This window comes from Lagopus muta, chromosome 30 (genome assembly GCF_023343835.1).
Source record: "Lagopus muta isolate bLagMut1 chromosome 30, bLagMut1 primary, whole genome shotgun sequence".
NCBI lineage: Eukaryota > Metazoa > Chordata > Aves > Galliformes > Phasianidae > Lagopus > Lagopus muta.
In genome coordinates this window covers 799,219-818,589 of record NC_064462.1, presented here as the reverse complement: position 1 = coordinate 818,589, position 19,371 = coordinate 799,219, and the positions used below count along the sequence as shown (strand labels likewise).

At 67.0% G+C, this 19,371-nt stretch overlaps 1 protein-coding gene across 1 annotated transcript in view; it reads right to left on the bottom strand.

Moving 5' to 3' along the window:
• Positions 1-13,097: 13,097 nt before the first annotated feature.
• The window catches only part of LOC125686023 (filaggrin-2-like), a 49,611-nt gene continuing 43,337 nt past the window's right edge, over positions 13,098-19,371 (bottom strand). Inside the window, exon 2 of the mRNA XM_048929640.1 lies at positions 13,098-14,280. The gene's annotated coding sequence lies outside the window, so the exon portion shown is untranslated. The remainder of the gene's footprint in view (positions 14,281-19,371) is intronic.

The following is a 19,371-nucleotide window of genomic DNA, read 5'->3' as shown; positions in this document are numbered from 1 at the left end:
TCCTGCCTTCCTGCCTTGGCTGGATGGCTGGAGTCCGGGCCCCTGCCTCCCTGCCATGTCCGGCTGGCTGGATTCCTGGCCACTGCCTGCCTGCCTTGGCTGGCTGGCTGGAGTCCTGGCTCCTGCCTGCCTGCATTGTTTTGCTGACTGGAGTCCTGGCCCCTGCCTGCCTGGCTTGTCTAGCTGGCTGGAGTCCTGGCCACGGCCTGCCTGCCTTGGCTGGCTGGCTGGAGTCCTGGCTCCTGCCTGGCTGCCTTGGCTGGCTGACTGGAGTCCTGGCCCCTGCCTGTCTACCTTGGCTGGCTGGCTGGAGTCCGGGCCCCTGCCTGGCTGCCTTGGCTGGCTGGCTGGAGTCCTGGCTCCTGCCTGGCTGCCTTGCCTGGCTGGCTGGAGTCCGGGCCCCTGCCTGCCTGCCTTCGCTGGCTGGCTGGAGTCCTGGCCACTGCCTGCCTGCCTTGGCTGGCTGGCTGGAGTCCTGGCTCCTGCCTGCCTGCCTTGGCTGGCTGACTGGAGTCCTGGCACCTGCCTGCCTGCCTTGGCTGGCTGGCTGGAGTCCGGGCCCCTGCCTGCCTGCCTTGGCTAGCTGGCTGGAGTCCTGACTCCTGCCTTCCTGCCTTGGCTGGATGGCTGGAGTCCTGGCCCCTTCCTGCCTGCATTGGCTAGCTGACTGGAGTCCTGGCTCTTGCCTGCCTGCTGTGGTAGGCTGGCTGGAGTCCTGGCCCCTGCCTGCCTGCCTTGGCTGGCTGGCTAGAGTCCGGGCCTTTGCCTGCCTGCCTTGGCTAGCTGGCTGGAGTCCTGACTCCTGCCTTCCTGCCTTGGCTGGATGGCTGGAGTCCTGGCTCCTGCCTGCCTGCCTTGACAGGATGTCTGGAGTCCTGGCTCATGCCTGCCTGCCATGTCCGGCTGGCTGGATTCCTGGCTCCTGCCTGCCTGCATTGTTTTGCTGACTGGAGTCCTGGCCCCTGCCTGCCTGGCTTGGCTAGCTGGCTGGAGTCCTGGCCACGGCCTGCCTGCCTTGGCTGGCTGGCTGGAGTCCTGGCACCTGCCTGCCTACCTTGGCTGGCTGGCTGGAGTCCGGGCCCCTGCCTGCCTGCCTTGGCTTGCTTACTGGAGTCCTGGCTCCTGCCTGCCTGCCTTTGCTAGCTGGCTGTAGTCCTGGCCCCTCCTTGCCTGCCTTGGCTGGCTGACTGGAGTCCTGGCCCCTGCCTGCCTACCTTGGCTGACTGGCTGGAGTCCGGGCTCCTGCCTGCCTGTATTGGACTGCTGTCTGGAGTCCTGGCTCCTGCCTGCCTCCCTTGGCTAGCTGGCTGGAGTCCTGACCACTGCCTGCCTGCCTTGGCTGGGTGGCTGGAGTCCTGGCTCCTGCCTGCCTGCCTTGGCTGTCTGACTGGAGTCCTGGCCCCTGCCTGCCAGCCTTGGCTGGCTGGCTGGAGTCCGGGCCCCTGCTTGCCTGCCTTGGCTGGCTTTCTGGAGTCCTGGCTCCTAGCTGCCTGCCTTGGCTACCTGGCTGGATTTCTGGCCCCTGCCTACCTGCCTTGGCTGGCTGGCTGGAGTCCGGGCCCCTGCCTGCCTGCCTTGCCTGGCTGGCTGGAGTCCTGGCTCCTGCCTGCCTGGCTTGGATACCTGGCTGGAGTCCTGCCTCCTGCCTGCCTGCATTGTTTTGCTGACTGGAGTCCTGGCCCCTGCCTGCCTGCCTTGGCTAGCTGGCTGGAGTCCTGGCCACTGCCTGCCTGCCTTGGCTGGCTGGCTGGAGTCCTGGCTCCTGCCTGGCTGCCTTGGCTGGCTGACTGGAGTCCGGGCCCCTGCCTGCCTGCCTTGGCTGGCTTTCTGGAGTCCTGGCTCCTGCCTGCCTGCATTGGATTGCTGACTGGAGTCCTGGCTCCTGCCTGCCTGCCTTGGCTAGCTGGCTGGAGTCCTGGCTCATGCCTGCCTGCCATGTCCGGCTGGCTGGATTCCTGGCCACTGCCTGCCTGCCTTGTCTGGCAGCCTGTAGTCGTGGTCCTTGCCTGCCTGCCTTGGCTGGCTGGCTGGAGTCCGGGCCCCTGCCTGCCTGCCTTCGCTGGCTGGCTGGAGTCCTGGCCACTGCCTGCCTGCCTTGGCTGGCTGGCTGGAGTCCTGGCTCCTGCCTGCCTGCCTTGGCTGGCTGGCTGGAGTCCGGGCCCCTGCCTGCCTGCCTTGGCTAGCTGGCTGGAGTCCTGACTCCTGCCTTCTTGCCTTGGCTGGATGGCTGGAGTCCTGGCTCCTGCCTGCCTGCATTGTTTTGATGACTGGAGTCCTGGCCCCTGCCTGCCTGGCTTGGCTAGCTGGCTGGAGTCCTGGCCACGGCCTGCCTGCCTTAGCTGGCTGGCTGGAGTCCTGGCTCCTGCCTGGCTGCCTTGGCTGGCTGACTGGAGTCCTGGCCCCTGCCTGCCTGCCTTGGCTGGCTGGCTGGAGTCCGGGCCCCTGCCTGCCTGCCTTCGCTGGCTGGCTGGAGTCCTGGCCCCTGCCTTCCTGCCTTGGCTGGCTGGCTGGAGTCCTGGCTCCTGCCTGGCTGCCTTGCCTGGCTGGCTGGAGTCCGGGCCCCTGCCTGCCTGCCTTCGCTGGCTGGCTGGAGTCCTGGCCACTGCCTGCCTGCCTTGGCTGGCTGGCTGGAGTCCTGGCTCCTGCCTGCCTGCCTTGGCTGGCTGACTGGAGTCCTGGCACCTGCCTGCCTGCCTTGGCTGGCTGGCTGGAGTCCGGGCCCCTGCCTGCCTGCCTTGGCTAGCTGGCTGGAGTCCTGACTCCTGCCTTCCTGCCTTGGCTGGATGGCTGGAGTCCTGGCCCCTTCCTGCCTGCATTGGCTAGCTGACTGGAGTCCTGGCTCTTGCCTGCCTGCTGTGGTAGGCTGGCTGGAGTCCTGGCCCCTGCCTGCCTGCCTTGGCTGGCTGGCTAGAGTCCGGGCCTTTGCCTGCCTGCCTTGGCTAGCTGGCTGGAGTCCTGACTCCTGCCTTCCTGCCTTGGCTGGATGGCTGGAGTCCTGGCTCCTGCCTGCCTGCCTTGACAGGATGTCTGGAGTCCTGGCTCATGCCTGCCTGCCATGTCCGGCTGGCTGGATTCCTGGCTCCTGCCTGCCTGCATTGTTTTGCTGACTGGAGTCCTGGCCCCTGCCTGCCTGGCTTGGCTAGCTGGCTGGAGTCCTGGCCACGGCCTGCCTGCCTTGGCTGGCTGGCTGGAGTCCTGGCACCTGCCTGCCTACCTTGGCTGGCTGGCTGGAGTCCGGGCCCCTGCCTGCCTGCCTTGGCTTGCTTACTGGAGTCCTGGCTCCTGCCTGCCTGCCTTTGCTAGCTGGCTGTAGTCCTGGCCCCTCCTTGCCTGCCTTGGCTGGCTGACTGGAGTCCTGGCCCCTGCCTGCCTACCTTGGCTGACTGGCTGGAGTCCGGGCTCCTGCCTGCCTGTATTGGACTGCTGTCTGGAGTCCTGGCTCCTGCCTGCCTCCCTTGGCTAGCTGGCTGGAGTCCTGACCACTGCCTGCCTGCCTTGGCTGGGTGGCTGGAGTCCTGGCTCCTGCCTGCCTGCCTTGGCTGTCTGACTGGAGTCCTGGCCCCTGCCTGCCAGCCTTGGCTGGCTGGCTGGAGTCCGGGCCCCTGCTTGCCTGCCTTGGCTGGCTTTCTGGAGTCCTGGCTCCTAGCTGCCTGCCTTGGCTACCTGGCTGGATTTCTGGCCCCTGCCTACCTGCCTTGGCTGGCTGGCTGGAGTCCGGGCCCCTGCCTGCCTGCCTTGCCTGGCTGGCTGGAGTCCTGGCTCCTGCCTGCCTGGCTTGGATACCTGGCTGGAGTCCTGCCTCCTGCCTGCCTGCATTGTTTTGCTGACTGGAGTCCTGGCCCCTGCCTGCCTGCCTTGGCTAGCTGGCTGGAGTCCTGGCCACTGCCTGCCTGCCTTGGCTGGCTGGCTGGAGTCCTGGCTCCTGCCTGGCTGCCTTGGCTGGCTGACTGGAGTCCGGGCCCCTGCCTGCCTGCCTTGGCTGGCTTTCTGGAGTCCTGGCTCCTGCCTGCCTGCATTGGATTGCTGACTGGAGTCCTGGCTCCTGCCTGCCTGCCTTGGCTAGCTGGCTGGAGTCCTGGCTCATGCCTGCCTGCCATGTCCGGCTGGCTGGATTCCTGGCCACTGCCTGCCTGCCTTGTCTGGCAGCCTGTAGTCGTGGTCCTTGCCTGCCTGCCTTGGCTGGCTGGCTGGAGTCCTGGCCCCTGCCTGCCTGCCTTGGCTGGCTGGCTGGAGTCCGGGCCCCTGCCTGCCTGCCTTCGCTGGCTGGCTGGAGTCCTGGCCACTGCCTGCCTGCCTTGGCTGGCTGGCTGGAGTCCTGGCCCCTGCCTGCCTGCCTTGGCTGGCTGGCTGGAGTCCGGGCCCCTGCCTGCCTGCCTTGGCTAGCTGGCTGGAGTCCTGACTCCTGCCTTCTTGCCTTGGCTGGATGGCTGGAGTCCTGGCTCCTGCCTGCCTGCATTGTTTTGATGACTGGAGTCCTGGCCCCTGCCTGCCTGGCTTGGCTAGCTGGCTGGAGTCCTGGCCACGGCCTGCCTGCCTTAGCTGGCTGGCTGGAGTCCTGGCTCCTGCCTGGCTGCCTTGGCTGGCTGACTGGAGTCCTGGCCCCTGCCTGCCTGCCTTGGCTGGCTGGCTGGAGTCCGGGCCCCTGCCTGCCTGCCTTCGCTGGCTGGCTGGAGTCCTGGCCACTGCCTGCCTGCCTTGGCTGGCTGGCTGGAGTCCTGGCTCCTGCCTGGCTGCCTTGGCTGGCTGGCTGGAGTCCTGGCCCCTGCCTGCCTGCCTTGGCTGCCTGGCTGGAGTCCGGGCCCCTGCCTGCCTGCCATGTCCGGCTGGCTGGATTCCTGGCCACTGCCTGCCTGCCTTGGCTGGCTGACTGGAGTCCTGGCCCCTGCCTGCCTGCCTTGACTGGATGGCTGGAGTTCGGGCCCCTGCCTGCCTGCCTTCGCTGGCTGGCTGGAGTCCTGGCCACTGCCTGCCTGCCTTGGCTGGCAGGCTGGAGTCCTGGCTCCTGCCTGCCTGCCTTGGCTGGCTGACTGGAGTCCTGGCACCTGCCTGCATGCGTTGGCTGGCTGGCTGGAGTCCGGGCCCCTGCCTGCCTGCCTTGGCTAGCTGGCTGGAGTCCTGACTCCTGCCTTCCTGCCTTGGCTGGATGGCTGGAGTCCTGGCCCCTGCCTGCCTGCCTTGGCTGGCTGGCTGGAGTCCGGGCCCCTGCCTGCCTGCCTTGGCTGGCTTTCTGGAGTCCTGGCTCCTGCCTGCCTGCCTTGGCTGGCTGGCTGGAGTCCTGGCTCCTGCCTGGCTGCCTTGGCTGGCTGGCTGGAGTCCTGGCCCCTGCCTGCCTGCCTTGGCTGCCTGGCTGGAGTCCGGGCCCCTGCCTGCCTGCCTTGGCTGGATGGCTGGAGTCCTGGCTCCTGCCTGGCTGCCTTGGCTGGCTGGCTGGAGTCCTGGCTCCTGCCTGGCTGCCTTGGCTGGCTGGCTGGAGTCCGGGCCCCTGCCTGCCTGCCTTGGCTGGCTGGCTGGAGTCCGGGCCCCTGCCTGCCTGCCTTGGCTGGCTGGCTGGAGTCCGGGCCCCTGCCTGCCTGCCTTCGCTGGCTGGCTGGAGTCCTGGCCACTGCCTGCCTGCCTTGGCTGGCTGGCTGGAGTCCTGGCCCCTGCCTGCCTGCCTTGGCTGGCTGGCTGGAGTCCGGGCCCCTGCCTGCCTGCCTTGGCTAGCTGGCTGGAGTCCTGACTCCTGCCTTCCTGCCTTGGCTGGATGGCTGGAGTCCTGGCTCCTGCCTGCCTGCCTTGACAGGATGGCTGGAGTCCTGGCTCATGCCTGCCTGCCATGTCCGGCTGGCTGGATTCCTGGCCACTGCCTGCCTGCCTTGGCTGGCAGCCTGTAGTCGTGGTCCTTGCTTGCCTGCCTTGGCTACCTGGCTGGAGTCCTGTCTCCTGCCTGCCTGCCTTGGCTTGCTGACTGGAGTCCAGGCTCCTGCCTGCCTGCTTTGGCTACCTGGCTGGAATCCTGGCTCCTGCCTGCCTGCATTGGCTAGCTGACTGGAGTCCTGGCTCCTGCCTGCCTGCCTTGGCTGGCTGACTGGAGTCCTGGCTCCTGCCTGCCTGCCTTGGCTGGCTGACTGGAGTCCTGGCTCCTGCCTGCCTGCCTTGCCTGGCTGGCTGGAGTCCTGGCTCCTGCCTGCCTGCATTGGCTAGCTGACTGGAGTCCTGGCTCCTGCCTGCCTGCCTTGGCTACCTGGCTGGAGTCCTGGCCACTGCCTGCCTGCCTTGGTTGGCTGACTGGAGTCCTGGCACCTGCCTGCCTACCTTGGCTGGCTTTCTGGAGTCCTGGCTCCTGGCTGTGTGCCTTGGCTACCTGGCTGGAGTCCTGGCTCCTGCCTGGCTGCCTTGTCTACCTGGCTGGAGTCCTGGCTCCTGCCTGGCTGCCTTGGCTACCTGGCTGGAGTCCTGGCTCCTGCCTGCCTGCCTTGGCTGGCTGTCTGGAGTCCTGGCTCCTGCCTTCCTGCCTTGGCTGGATGGCTGGTGTCCGGGGCCCTGCCTGCCTGCCTTGGATGGCTGGCTGGAGTCCTGGCTCCTGCCTGCCTACCTTGGCTGGCTGCCTGGAGTCCGGGCCCCTGCCTGCCTGCCTTGGCTAGCTGGCTGGAGTCCTGGCTCCTGCCTGGCTGCCTTGGCTGGCTGACTGGAGTCCTGGCCCCTGCCTGCCTGCCTTGGTTACCTGGCGGGAGTCCTGGCTCTTGCCTGCCTGCCTTGGCTGGGTGGCTAGAGTCCTGGCTCCTGCCTGCCTGCCATGTCCGGCTGGCTGGATTCCTGGCCACTGCCTGCCTGCCTTGTCTGGCAGCCTGTAGTCGTGGTCCTTGCTTGCCTGCCTTGGCTACCCGGCTGGAGTCCTGGCTCCTGCCTGGCTGCCTTGGCTACCTGGCTGGAGTCCTGGCTCCTGCCTGCCTGCCTTGGCTTGCTGACTGGAGTCCTGGCTCCTGCCTGCCTGCTTTGGCGGGCTGGCTGGAGTCTTTGCTCCTGCCTGCCTGCCTTGGCTGGCTGACTGGAGTCCTGGATCCTGCCTGCCTGCCTTGGCTATTTGGCTGGAGTCCTGGCTCATGCCTGCCTGCATTGGCTAGCTGACTGGAGTCCTGGCTCCTGCCTGCCTGCATTGACAGGATGGCTGGAGTCCTGGCTATTGCCTGCCAGCCATGTCCGGCTGGCTGGAGTCCTGGCCACTGCCTGCCTGCCTTGTCTCGCAGCCTGTAGTCGAGGTCCTTGCTTGCCTGCCTTGGATTGCTGGCTGGAGTCCTGGCTCCTGCCTGCCTGCCTTGGCTGGCTGACTGGAGTCCTGGCACCCGCCTGCCTACCTTGGCTGGCTGCCTGGAGTCCGGGCCCCTGCCTGCCTGCCTTGGCTGGATGGCTGGAGTCCTGCCTCCGGCCTGCCTGCCTTGGCTGGCTGGCTGGAGTCCTGGCTCCTGCCTGGCTGCCTTGGCTTGCTGACTGGAGTCCTGGCCCCTGCCTGCCTGCCTTGGCTGGATGGCTGGAGTCCTGGCTCCGGCCTGCCTGCCTTGTCTGGCTGGCTGGAGTCCTGGCTCCTGCCTGGCTGCCTTGGCTTGCTGGCTGGAGTCCTGGCCCCTGCCTGCCTGCCTTGGCTGGCTGGCTGGAGTCCGGGCCCCTGCCTGCCTGCCTTCGCTGGCTGGCTGGAGCCCTGGCCACTGCCTCCCTGCCTTGGCTGGCTGGCTGGAGTCCTGGCCCCTGCCTGCCTGCCTTGGCTGGCTGACTGGAGTCCTGGCACCTGCCTGCCTGCCTTGGCTGGCTGGCTGGAGTCCGGGCCCCTGCCTGCCTGCCTTGGCTAGCTGGCTGGAGTCCTGACTCCTGCCTGCCTGCCTTGGCTGGATGGCTGGAGTCCTGGCCCCTGCCTGCCTGCCTTGGCTGGCTGGCTGGAGTCCGGGCCCCTGCCTGCCTGCCTTGGCTGGCTGGCTGGAGTCCTGACTCCTGCCTGGCTGCCTTGGCTGGCTGGCTGGAGTCCTGGCCCCTGCCTGCCTGCCTTGGCAGGCTGGCTGCAGTCCGGGCCCCTGCCTGCCTGCCTTGGCTGGCTGGCTGGAGTCCTGGCTCCTGCGTGGCTGCCTTGGCTGGCTGGCTGGAGTCCTGGCCCCTGCCTGCCTGCCTTGGCTGCCTGGCTGGAGTCCGGGCCCCTGCCTGCCTGCCTTGGCTGGATGGCTGGAGTCCTGGCTCCTGCCTGCCTAACTTGGCTGGCTGGCTGGAGTCCTGGCTCCTGCCTGCCTAACTTGGCTGGATGGCTGGAGTCCTGGCTCCTGCCTTCCTGCCTTGGCTGGATGGCTGGAGTCCTGGCTCCTGCCTGCCTGCCTTGACAGGATGGCTGGAGTCCTGGCTCATGCCTGCCTGCCATGTCCGGCTGGCTGGATTCCTGGCCACTGCCTGCCTGCCTTGTCTGGCAGCCTGTAGTCGTGGTCCTTGCTTGCCTGCCTTGGCTACCCGGCTGGAGTCCTGGCTCCTGCCTGGCTGCCTTGGATACCTGGCTGGAGTCCTGGCTCCTGCCTGCCTGCCTTGGCTTGCTGACTGGAGTCCTGGCTCCTGCCTGCCTGCTTTGGCGGGCTGGCTGGAGTCTTGGCTCCTGCCTGCCTGCCTTGGCTGGCTGACTGGAGTCCTGGCCTCTGCCTGCCTGCCTTGTCTGGCAGCCTGTAGTCGAGGTCCTTGCTTGCCTGCCTTGGATTGCTGGCTGGAGTCCTGGCTCCTGGCTGCCTACCTTGGCTGGCTGGCTGGAGTCCTGGCTCCTGGCTGCCTACCTTGGCTGGCTGGCTGGAGTCCTGGCCACTGCCTGCCTGCCTTGGCTGGCTGGCTGGAGTCCGGGCCCCTGCCTGCCTGCGTTCGCTGGCAGCCTGTAGTCGTGGTCCTTGCTTGCCTGCCTTGGCTACCTGGCTGGAGTCCTGGCTCCTGCCTGCCTGCCTTGGCTTGCTGACTGGAGTCCAGGCTCCTGCCTGCCTGCTTTGGCTACCTGGCTGGAGTCCTGGCTCCTGCCTGCCTGCATTGGCTAGCTGACTGGAGTCCTGGCTCCTGCCTGCCTGCCTTGGCTGGCTGACTGGAGTCCTGGCTCCTGCCTGCCTGTCTTGGCTGGCTGGCTGGAGTCCTGGCTCCTGCCTGCCTGCATTGGCTGGCTGACTGGAGTCCTGGCACCTGCCTGCCTACCTTGGCTGGCTGCCTGGAGTCCGGGCCCCTGCCTGGCTGCCTTGGCTGGCTGGCTGGAGTCCTGGCCCCTGCCTGCCTGCCTTGGCTGGCTGGCTGGAGTCCGGGCCCCTGCCTGCCTGCCTTGGCTAGCTGGCTGGAGTCCTGACTCCTGCCTTCCTGCCTTGGCTGGCTGGCTGGAGTCCTGGCTCCTGCCTGGCTGCCGTGGTAGGCTGGCTGGAGTCCTGGCTCCTGCCTGCCTGCCTTGGCTGGCTGGCTGGAGTCCTGGCCCCTGCCTACCTGCCTTGGCTGGCTGACTGGAGTCCTGGCCCCTGCCTGCCTACCTTGGCTGGCTGTCTGGAGTCCGGGCCCCTGCCTGCCTACCTTGGCTGGCTGGCTGGAGTCCTGGCTCCTGACTTCCTGCCTTGGCTGGATGGCTGGAGTCCTGGCTCATGCCTGCCTGCCTTGGCTGGGTGGCTAGAGTCCTGGCTCCTGCCTACCTGCCTGCCTTGACTGGATGGCTGGAGTCCTGGCTCCTGCCTGCCTGCCTTGGCGGGCTAGCTGGAACTGCGGACCATGCCTGCCTCTTTTGTCTGGCTGGCTGTGGTTGTGGCCCCTGCCTGCCTGCCTTGGCTGGCTTGATGGAACCGTGGCCCTCCTTGCCTGCCTTGGCTGGCTGGCTGGAGTCTTGGCTCCTGCCTGCCTGCCTTGGTTGGCTGACTGGAGTCCTGGCTCCTGCCTGCCTGCCTTGGCTGGCTGCCTGGAGTCTGGGCCCCTGCCTGCCTGCCTTGGCTGGCTGGCTGGAGTCCGGGCCCCTGCCTGCCTGCCTTGGCTGGCTTTCTGGAGTCCTGGCTCCTGCCTGCCTGCCTTGGCTACCTGGCTGGAGTCCTGGCTCCTGCCTGCCTGCATTGGCTTGCTGACTGGAGTCCTGGCTCCTGCCTGCCTGCCTTGTCTGGATGGCTGCAGTCCTGTCTCTTGCCTGCCTGCCATGTCCGGCTGGCAGGATTCCTGGCCACGGCCTGCCTGCCTTGTCTGGCAGCCTGTAGTCGTGGTCCTTGCTTGCCTGCCTTGGCTTGCTGGCTGGAGTCCTGGCCCTGCCTGGCTGCCTTGGCTACCTGGCTGGAGTCCTGGCTCCTGCCTGGCTGCCTTGGCTTGCTGGCTGGAGTCCTGGCTCCTGCCTGCCTGCCTTGGCTACCTGGCTGGAGTCCTGGCTCCTGCCTGCCTGCCTTGGCTGGCTGGCTGGAGTCCTGGCTCCTGCCTGCCTGCCTTGGCTTGCTGACTGGAGTCTTGGCTCCTGCCTGCCTGCCTTGGCTGGCTGACTGGAGTCCTGGCCTCTGCCTGCCTGCCTTGGTTGGCTGGCTGGAGTCCGGGCCCCTGCCTGCCTGCCTTGGCTGGCTGGCTGGAGTCGTGGACCTTGCTTGCCTGCCTTGGCTTGCTAGTGGGAGTCCTGGCTCCTGCCTGGCTGCCTTGGCTAACTGGCTGGAGTCCTGGCTCCTGCCTGCCTGCCTTGGCTTGCTGACTGGAGTCCTGGCTCCTGCCTGCCTGCCTTGCCTGGCTGGCTGGAGTCCTGGCCCCTGCCTGCCTGCCTTGGCTGGCTGGAGTCCGTGCCCCTGCCTGCCTGCCTTGGCTGGCTGGCTGGAGTCCTGGCCCCTGCCTGCCTGCCTTGGCTGGCTGGCTGGAGTCCGGGCCCCTGCCTGCCTGCCTTGGCTTGCTGACTGGAGTCCTGGCTCCTACCTGCCTGCCTTGGCTAGCTGGCTGGAGTCCTGGCTCCTGCCTGCCTGCCTTGACTGGATGGCTGCAGTCCTGTCTCTTGCCTGCCTGCCATGTCCGGCTGGCAGGATTCCTGGCCACTGCCTGCCTGCCTTGTCTGGCAGCCTGTAGTCGTGGTCCTTGCTTGCCTACCTTGGCTTGCTGGCTGGAGTCCTGGCTCCTGCCTGGCAGCCTTGGCTACCTGGCTGGAGTCCTGGCTCCTGCCTGCCTGCCTTGGCTTGCTGACTGGAGTCCTGGCTCCTGCCTGCCTGCCTTGGCTGGCTTGCTGGAGTCTTGGCTCCTGCCTGCCTGCCTTGGCTGGCTGACTGGAGTCCTGGCTCCTGCCTGCCTGCATTGGCTTGCTGACTGGAGTCCTGGCTCCTGCCTGCCTGGCTTGGCTAGCTGGCTGGAGTCCTGGCTCCTGCCTGCCTGCCTTGACTGGATGGCTGGAGTCCTGGCTCTTGCCTGCCTGCCATGTCCGGCTGGCTGGAGTCCTGGCGACTGCCTGCCTGCCTTGTCTGGCAGCCTGTAGTCGAGGTCCTTGCTTGCCTGCCTTGGATTGCTGGCTGGAGTCCTGGCTCCTGCCTGCCTGCCTTGGCTACCTGGCTGGAGTCCTGGCCACTGCCTGCCTGCCTTGGCTGGCTGATTGTAGTCCTGGCACCTGCCTGCCTACCTTGGCTGGCTGCCTGGAGTCCGGGCCCCTGCCTGCCTGCCTTGGCTGGATGGCTGGAGTCCTGGCTCCTGCCTGCATGCCTTGGCTGGCTGGTTGGAGTCCTGGCCCCTGCCTGCCTGCATTGGCTGGCTGGCTGGAGTCCGGGCCCCTGCCTGCCTACCTTGGCTGGCTGGCTGGAGTCCTGGCTCCTGACTTCCTGCCTTGGCTGGATGGCTGGAGTCCTGGCTCCGGCCTGGCTGCCTTGGCTGGGTGGCTAGAGTCCTGGCTCCTGCCTACCTGCCTGCCTTGACTGGATGGCTGGAGTCCTGGCTCCTGCCTGCCTGCCTTGGCGGGCTAGCTGGAACTGCGGACCATGCCTGCCTCTTTTGTCTGGCTGGCTGTGGTTGTGGCCCCTGCCTGCCTGCCTTGGCTGGCTTGATGGAACCGTGGCCCTCCTTGCCTGCCTTGGCTGGCTGGCTGGAGTCTTAGCTCCTGCCTGCCTGCCTTGGTTGGCTGACTGGAGTCCTGGCCCCTGCCTGCCTGCCTTGGCTGGCTGGCTGGAGTCCGGGCCCCTGCCTGCCTGCCTTGCCTGGCTGGCTGGAGTCCTGGCTCCTGCCTGCCTGGCTTGGCTAGCTGGCTGGAGTCCTGGCTCCTCCCTGCCTGCATTGGCTTGCTGACTGGAGTCCTTGCTCCTGCCTGGCTGCCTTGTCTGGCTGACTGGAGTCCTGGCTCCTGCCTGCCTGCCTTGTCTTGCTGACTGGAGTCCTGGCTCCTGCCTGCCTGCCTTGGCTACCTGGCTGGAGTCTTGGCTCCTGCCTGCCTGCATTGGCTTGCTGACTGGAGTCCTGGCTCCTGCCTGCCTGGCTTGGCTAGCTGGCTGGAGTCCTGGCTCCTGCCTGCCTGCCTTGACTGGATGGCTGGAGTCCTGGCTCTTGCATGACTGCCATGTCCGGCTGGCCGGAGTCCTGGCCACTGCCTGCCTGCCTTGTCTGGCAGCCTGTAGTCGAGGTCCTTGCTTGCCTGCCTTGTATTGCTGGCTGGAGTCCTGGCTCCTGCCTGCCTGCCTTGGCTACGCGGCTGGAGTCCTGGCTCCTGCCTGCCTGCATTGGATTTCTGTCTGGAGTCCTGGCTCCTGCCTGCCTGCCTTGGCTGGATGACTGGAGTCCTGGCCACTGCCTGCCTGCCTTGGCTGGCTGACTGGAGTCCTGGCACCTGCCTGCCTACCTTCGCTACCCGGCTGGAGTCCAGGCCCCTGCCTGCCTGCCTTGGCTGGCTGGCTGGAGTTCTGTCCACTGCCTGCCTGCCATGGCTACCTGGCTGGAGTCCTAGCCCCTGCCTGCCTGCCTTGGCTGGCTGACGGGAGTCCTGGCACCTGCCTGCCTACCTTGGCTTCCTGGCTGGAGTCCGGGCCACTGCCTGCCTACCTTGGCTGGCTGGCTGGAGTCCTGGCTCCTGCCTTCCTGCTTTGGCTGGATGGCTGGAGACCTGGCTCCTGCCTGCCTGCCTTGGCTGGCTGGCTGGAGTCCTGGCTCCTGCCTGACTGCCTTGGCTGGCTGGCTGGAGTCCTGGCCCCTGCCTGCCTGCCTTGGCTGGCTGGCTGGATTCCTGGCTCCTGCCTGCCTGCCTTGGCTGGCTGGCTGGAGTCCTGGCTTCTGCCTGCCTGCCTTGGCTACCTGGCGGGAGTCCTGGCTCCTGCCTGCCTGCCTTGGCTGGATGACTGGAGTCCTAGCTCCTGCCTGCCTGCCATGACTGGCTGGCTGGAGTCCTGGCCACTGCCTGCCTGCCTTGTCTGGCAGCCTGTAGTCGTGGTCCTTGCTTGCCTGTCATGGCTTGCTGGCTGGAGTCCTGGCTCCTGCCTGGCTGCCGTGGAAGGCAGGCTGGAGTCCTGGCTCCTGCCTGCCTGCCTTGGCTGGCTGGCTGGAGTCCTGGCCCCTGCCTCCCTGCCTTGGCTGGCTGACTGGAGTCCTGGCCCCTGCCTGCCTAACTTGGCTGGCTGACTGGAGTCCTGGCCCCTGCCTGCCTACCTTGGCTGGCTGGCTGGAGTCCGGGCCCCTGCCTGCCTAAGTTGGCTGGCTGGCTGCAGTCCTGGCTCCTGCCTTCCTGCCTTGGCTGGATGGCTGGAGTCCTGGCTCCTACCTGCCTGCATTGGCTTGCTGACTGGAGTCCTGGCTCCTGCCTGCCTGCATTGGCTTGCTGACTGGAGTCCTGGCTCCTGCCTGCCTGCCTTGGCTTGCTGACTGGAGTCCTGGCTCCTGCCTGCCTGCCGTGGTAGGCTGGCTGGAGTCCTGGCCCCTGCCTGCCTGCCTTGGCTGGCTAACTGGAGTCCTGGCCCCTGTCTGCCTACCTTGGCTGGCTGGCTGGAGTCCGGGCCCCTGCCTGCCTGCCTTGGCTGGCTAGCTGAAACTGTGGACCCTGCCTGCCTCTTTTGGCTGGCTGGCTGTGGTTGTGGCCCCTGCCTGCCTGCCTTGGCTGGATGACTGGAGTCCTGGCTCCAGCCTGCCTGCCTTGGCTACCTGGCTGGAGTCCTGGCTCCTGCCTGGCTGCCTTGGCTGTGTGGCTAGAGTCCTGGCTCCTGCCTACCTGCCTGCCCTGACTGCCTGGCTAGAATCCTGGCTCCTACCTTCCTGCCCTGGCTACCCGGCTGGAGTCCTGGCTCCTGCCTGCCTGCCTTGGCTACCTGGCTGGAGTCCTGGCTCCTGCCTGCCTGCCTTGGCTAGCTGGCTGGAGTCCTGGCTCCTGCCTGGCTGCCTTGGCTGGCTGGCTGGAGTCCTGGCTCCTGCCTGCCTGCCTTGGATACCTGGCTGGAGTCCGGGCCACTGCCTGCCTGCCTTGGCTGGATGGCTGGAGTCCTGGCTCCTGCCTACCTGCCTGCCTTGACTGCCTGGCTAGAATCCTGGCTCCTGAATGCCTGCCTTGGCTACCCTGCTGCAGTCTTGGCTCCTGCCTGCTTGCAATGGATTGCTGTCTGGAGTACTGGCCACTGCCTGCCTGCCTTGGCTGGCTGACTGGAGTCCTGGCCCCTGCCTGCCTACCTTGGCTACCTGGCTGGAGTCCTGGCTCCTGCCTGCCTGCCTTGGCTATCTGGCTGGAGTCCTGGCCCCTGCCTGCCTGCCTTGACTGGATGGCTGGAGTCCTGGCTCCTGCCTGCCTGCCATGTCTGGCTGGCTGGAGTCCTGGCCACTGCCTGCCTGCCTTGTCTGGCAGCCTGTATTCGTGGTCCTTGCTTGCCTGCCTTGGCTGGCTGGCTGGATTCCTGGCTCCTGCCTGGCTGCCTTGGCTACCTGGCTGGAGTCCTGGCTCCTGCCTGCCTGCATTGGCTTGCTGACTGGAGTCCTGGCTCCTGCCTGCCTGCCGTGGTAGGCTGGCTGGAGTCCTGGCTCCTGCCTGCCTGCCTTGGCTGGCTGGCTGGAGTCCTGGCTCCTGCCTGACTGCCTTGGCTTGCTGACTGGAGTCCTGGCTCCTGCCTGCCTGCCTTGGCTGGCTGGCTGGAGTCCTGGCTCCTGCCTGCCTGCCTTGGCTAGCTGGCTGGAGTCCTGGCCCCTGCCTGCCTGCCTTGGCTGGCTGACTGGAGTCCTGGCCCCTGCCTGCCTACCTTGGCTGGCTGGCTGGAGTCCGGGCCCCTGCCTGCCTGCCTTGGCTGGCTGGCTGGAGTCCTGGCTCCTGCCTTCCTGCCTTGGAAGGATGGCTGGAGTCCTGGCTCCTGCCTGGCTGCCTTGCCTGGCTAGCTGAAACTATGGACCCTGCCTGCCTCTTTCGGCTGGCTGGCTGTGGTTGTGTCCCCTGCCTGCCTGCCTTGGCTGGATGACTGGAGTCCTGGCTCCTGCCTGCCTGCCTTGGCTACCTGGCTGGAGTCCTGGCTCCTGCCTGCCTGCCTTGGCTGGGTGGCTAGAGTCCTGGCTCCTGCCTACCTGCCTGCCTTGACTGGCTGGCTAGAATCCTGGCTCCTGCCTGCCTGCCTTGGCTACCCGGCTGGAGTCTTGGCTCCTGCCTGCTTGCATTGGATTGCTGTCTGGAGTCCTGGCCACTGCCTGCCTGCCTTGGCTAGCTGGCTGGAGTCCTGGCCCCTGCCTGCCTGTCTTGCCTGGCTGACTGGAGCCCAGGCCCCTGCCTGCCTACCTTGGCTGGCTTGCTGGAGTCCTGGCTCCTGCCTGGCTGCCTTGGCTGGCTGGCTGGAGTCCTGGCCCTTGCCTGCCTGCCTTGGCTGGCTGGCTGGAGTTAGGGACCCTGCCTGCCTGCCTTGGCTGGCTGACTGGAGTCCTGGCTCCTGCCTGCCTGCCTTGGCTTGCTGACTGGAGTCCTGGCTCCTGCCTGCCTGCCTTGACTGGATGGCTGGAGTCCTGGCTCCTGCCTGCCTGCCATGTCTGGCTGGCTGGAGTCCTGGCCACTGCCTGCCTGCCTTGTCTGACAGCCTGTAGTCGTGGTCCTTCCTTGCCTGCCTTGGATTGCTGTCTGGAGTCCTGGCTCCTGCCTGCCTGCGTTGGCTTGCTGACTGGAGTCCTGGCCCCTGCCTGCCTGCCTTGGCTAGCTGGCTGGAGTCCTGGCTCCTGCCTGCCTGCTGTGGTAGGCTGGCTGGAGTCCTGGCTCCTGCCTGCCTGCCTTGGCTTGCTGACTGGAGTCCTGGCTCCTGCCTGCCTGCCTTGGCTTGCTGACTGGAGTCCTGGCTCCTGCCTGCCTGCCTTGGCTAGCTGGCTGGAGTCCTGGCTCCTGCATGCCTGCCTTGGCTGGCTGTCTGGAGTCCTGACTCCTGCCTGCCTGCCTTGGCTGGCTGAGTGGAGTCATGGTCCTTGCCTGCCTGCATTGGCTTGCTGACTGGAGTCCTGGCTCCTTCCTTCCTGCCTTGGCTATCTGGCTGGAGTCCTGACTCTTGCCTGCCTGCCTTGGCTAGCTGGCTGGAGTCCTGGCTCCTGCCTGCCTGCCTTGGCTGGCTGACTGGAGTCATGGTCCTGGCCTGCCTGCCTTGGCAGGCTGGCTGGAGTCCTGGCCAATGCCTGCCTGCCTTGGCTGGCTGACTGGAGTCCTGGCTCCTGCCTGCCTGCCTTGGCTGGCTTGCTGGAGTCCTGGCTCCTGCCTGCCTGCCATGGCTGGCTGACTGGAGTCCTGACTCCTGCCTGCCTGCCTTGGCTGGCTGACTGGAGTCCTTGCTCCTACCTGCCTGCCTTGGCTACCTGGCTGGAGTCCTGGCCACTGCCTGCCTGCCTTGGCTCTCTGACTGGAGTCCTGGCCCCTGCCTGCGTACCTTGGCTGGCTGGCTGGAGTCCGGGCCCCTGCCTGCCTGCCTTTGCTGGCTGGCTGGAGTCCTGGCTCCTGCCTGCCTGCCTTGGCTGGCTGGCTGGAGTCCGGGCCCCTGCCTGCCAGCCTTGGCTGGCTGGCTGGAGTCCTGGCTCCTGCCTGCCTGCCTTGGCTTCCTGGCTGGAGTCCGGGCCACTGCCTGCCTGCCTTGGCTGGATGGCTGGAGTCCTGGCTCCTGCCTTCCTGCCTTGGCTGGATGGCTGGAGACCTGGCTCCTGCCTGCCTGCCTTGGCTGGCTGGCTGGAGTCCTGGCTCCTGCCTGCCTGCCTTGGCTGGCTGGCTGGAGTCCTGGCTCCTGCCTGCCTGCCTTGGCTGGCTGGCTGGAGTCCTGGCTCCTGCCTGCCTGCCTTGGCTGGATGGCTGGAGTCCTGGCTCCTGCCTGCCTGCCTTGGCTACCTGGCGGGAGTCCTGGCTCCTGCCTGCCTGCCTTGGCTACCTGGCTGGAGTCCTGGCTCCTGCCTGCCTGCCATGTCTGCCTGCCTGGAGTCCTGGCCACTGCCTGCCTGCCTTGTCTGGCAGCCTGTAGTCGTGGTCCTTGCTTACCTGTCTTGGCTTGCTGGCTGGAGTCCTGGCTCCTGCCTGGCTGCCGTGGTAGGCTGGCTGGAGTCCTGGCTCCTGCCTGGCTGCCTTGGCTGGTGGCTGCAGTCCTGGCTCCTACCTGCCTGCATTGGCTTGCTGACTGGAGTCCTGGCTCCTGCCTGCCTGCATTGGCTTGCTGACTGCAGTCCTGGCTCCTGCCTGCCTGCCTTGGCTTGCTGACTGGAGTCCTGGCTCCTGCCTGCCTGCCGTGGTAGGCTGGCTGGAGTCCTGGCCCCTGCCTGCCTGCCTTGGCTGGATGACTGGAGTCCTGGCTCCTGCCTGCCTGCCTTGGCTACCTGGCTGGAGTCCTGGCTCCTGCCTGCCTGCCTTGGCTGGATGACTGGAGTCCTGGCTCCTGCCTGCCTGCCTTGGCTACCTGACTGGAGTCCTGGCTCCTGCCTGGCTGCCGTGGCTGTGTGGCTAGAGTCCTGGCTCCTGCCTACCTGCCTGTCCTGACTGCCTGGCTACAATCCTGGCCCCTGCCTGCGTGCCATGGCTACCTGGCAGGAGTCCTGGCTCCTGCCTGCCTGCATTGGCTTGCTGACTGGAGTCCTGGCTCCTGCCTGCCTGCCATGTCTGGCTGGCTGGAGTCCTGGCCACTGCCTGCCTGCCATGACTGGCTGGCTCCAGTCCTGGCCACTGCCTGCCTGCCTTGTCTGGCAGCCTGTAGTCGTGGTCCTTGCTTGCCTGCCTTGGCTTGCTGGCTGGACTCCTGGCTCCTGCCTGCCTGCCTTGGCTACCTGGCTGGAGTCCTGGCTCCTGCCTGCCTGCATTGGCTTGCTGACTGGAGTCCTGGCCCCTGCCTGCCTGGCTTGGCTGGCTGACTGGAGTCCTGCTCCCTGCCTTCCTACCTTGGCTGGCCGGCTGGAGTCCTGGCCACTGCCTGCCTGCCTTGTCTGGCAGCCTGTAGTCGAGGTCCTTGCTTGCCTGCCTTGGATTGCTGGCTGGAGTCCTGGCTCCTGCCTGCCTGCCTTGGCTACCCGGCTGGAGTCCTGGCTCCTGCCTGCCTGCATTGGATTTCTGTCTGGAGTCCTGGCTCCTGCCTGCCTGCCTTGGCTGGCTGGCTGGAGTCTTGGCTCCTACCTGCCTGCATTGGCTGTCTGACTGGAGTCCTGGCACCTGCCTGCCTACCTTGGCTGGCTGGCTGGAGGCCGGGCCCCTGCCTGCCTGCCTTGGTAGCTGGCTGGAGTCCTGGCTCCTGCCTTCCTGCCTTGGCTGGCTGGCTGGAGTCCGGGCCACTGCCTGCCTGCCTTGGCTGGCTGGCTGGAGTCCTGGCTCCTGCCTGCCTGCCTTGGCTACCTGGCTGGAGTCCTGGCCGCTGCCTGCCTGCCTTGGATGGCTGACTGGAGTCCTGGCACCTGCCTGCCTACCTTGGCTTCCTGGCTGGAGTCCGGGCCACTGCCTGCCTGCATTGGCTGGATGGCTGGAGTCCTGGCACCTGCCTTCCTGCATTGGCTGGATGGCTGGAGACCTGGCTCCTGCCCGCCTGCCTTGGCTGGCTGGCTGGAGTCCTGGCACCTGCCTGCCTACCTTCGCTACCCGGCTGGAGTCCAGGCCCCTGCCTGCCTGCCTTGGCTGGCTGGCTGGAGTTCTGTCCACTGCCTGCCTGCCATGGCTACCTGGCTGGAGTCCTAGCCCCTGCCTGCCTGCCTTGGCTGGCTGACGGGAGTCCTGGCACCTGCCTGCCTACCTTGGCTTCCTGGCTGGAGTCCGGGCCACTGCCTGCCTACCTTGGCTGGCTGGCTGGAGTCCTGGCTCCTGCCTTCCTGCCTTGGCTGGATGGCTGGAGACCTGGCTCCTGCCTGCCTGCCTTGGCTGGCTGGCTGGAGTCCTGGCTCCTGCCTGACTGCCTTGGCTGGCTGGCTGGAGTCCTGGCCCCTGCCTGCCTGCCTTGGCTGGCTGGCTGGATTCCTGGCTCCTGCCTGCCTGCCTTGGCTGGCTGGCTGGAGTCC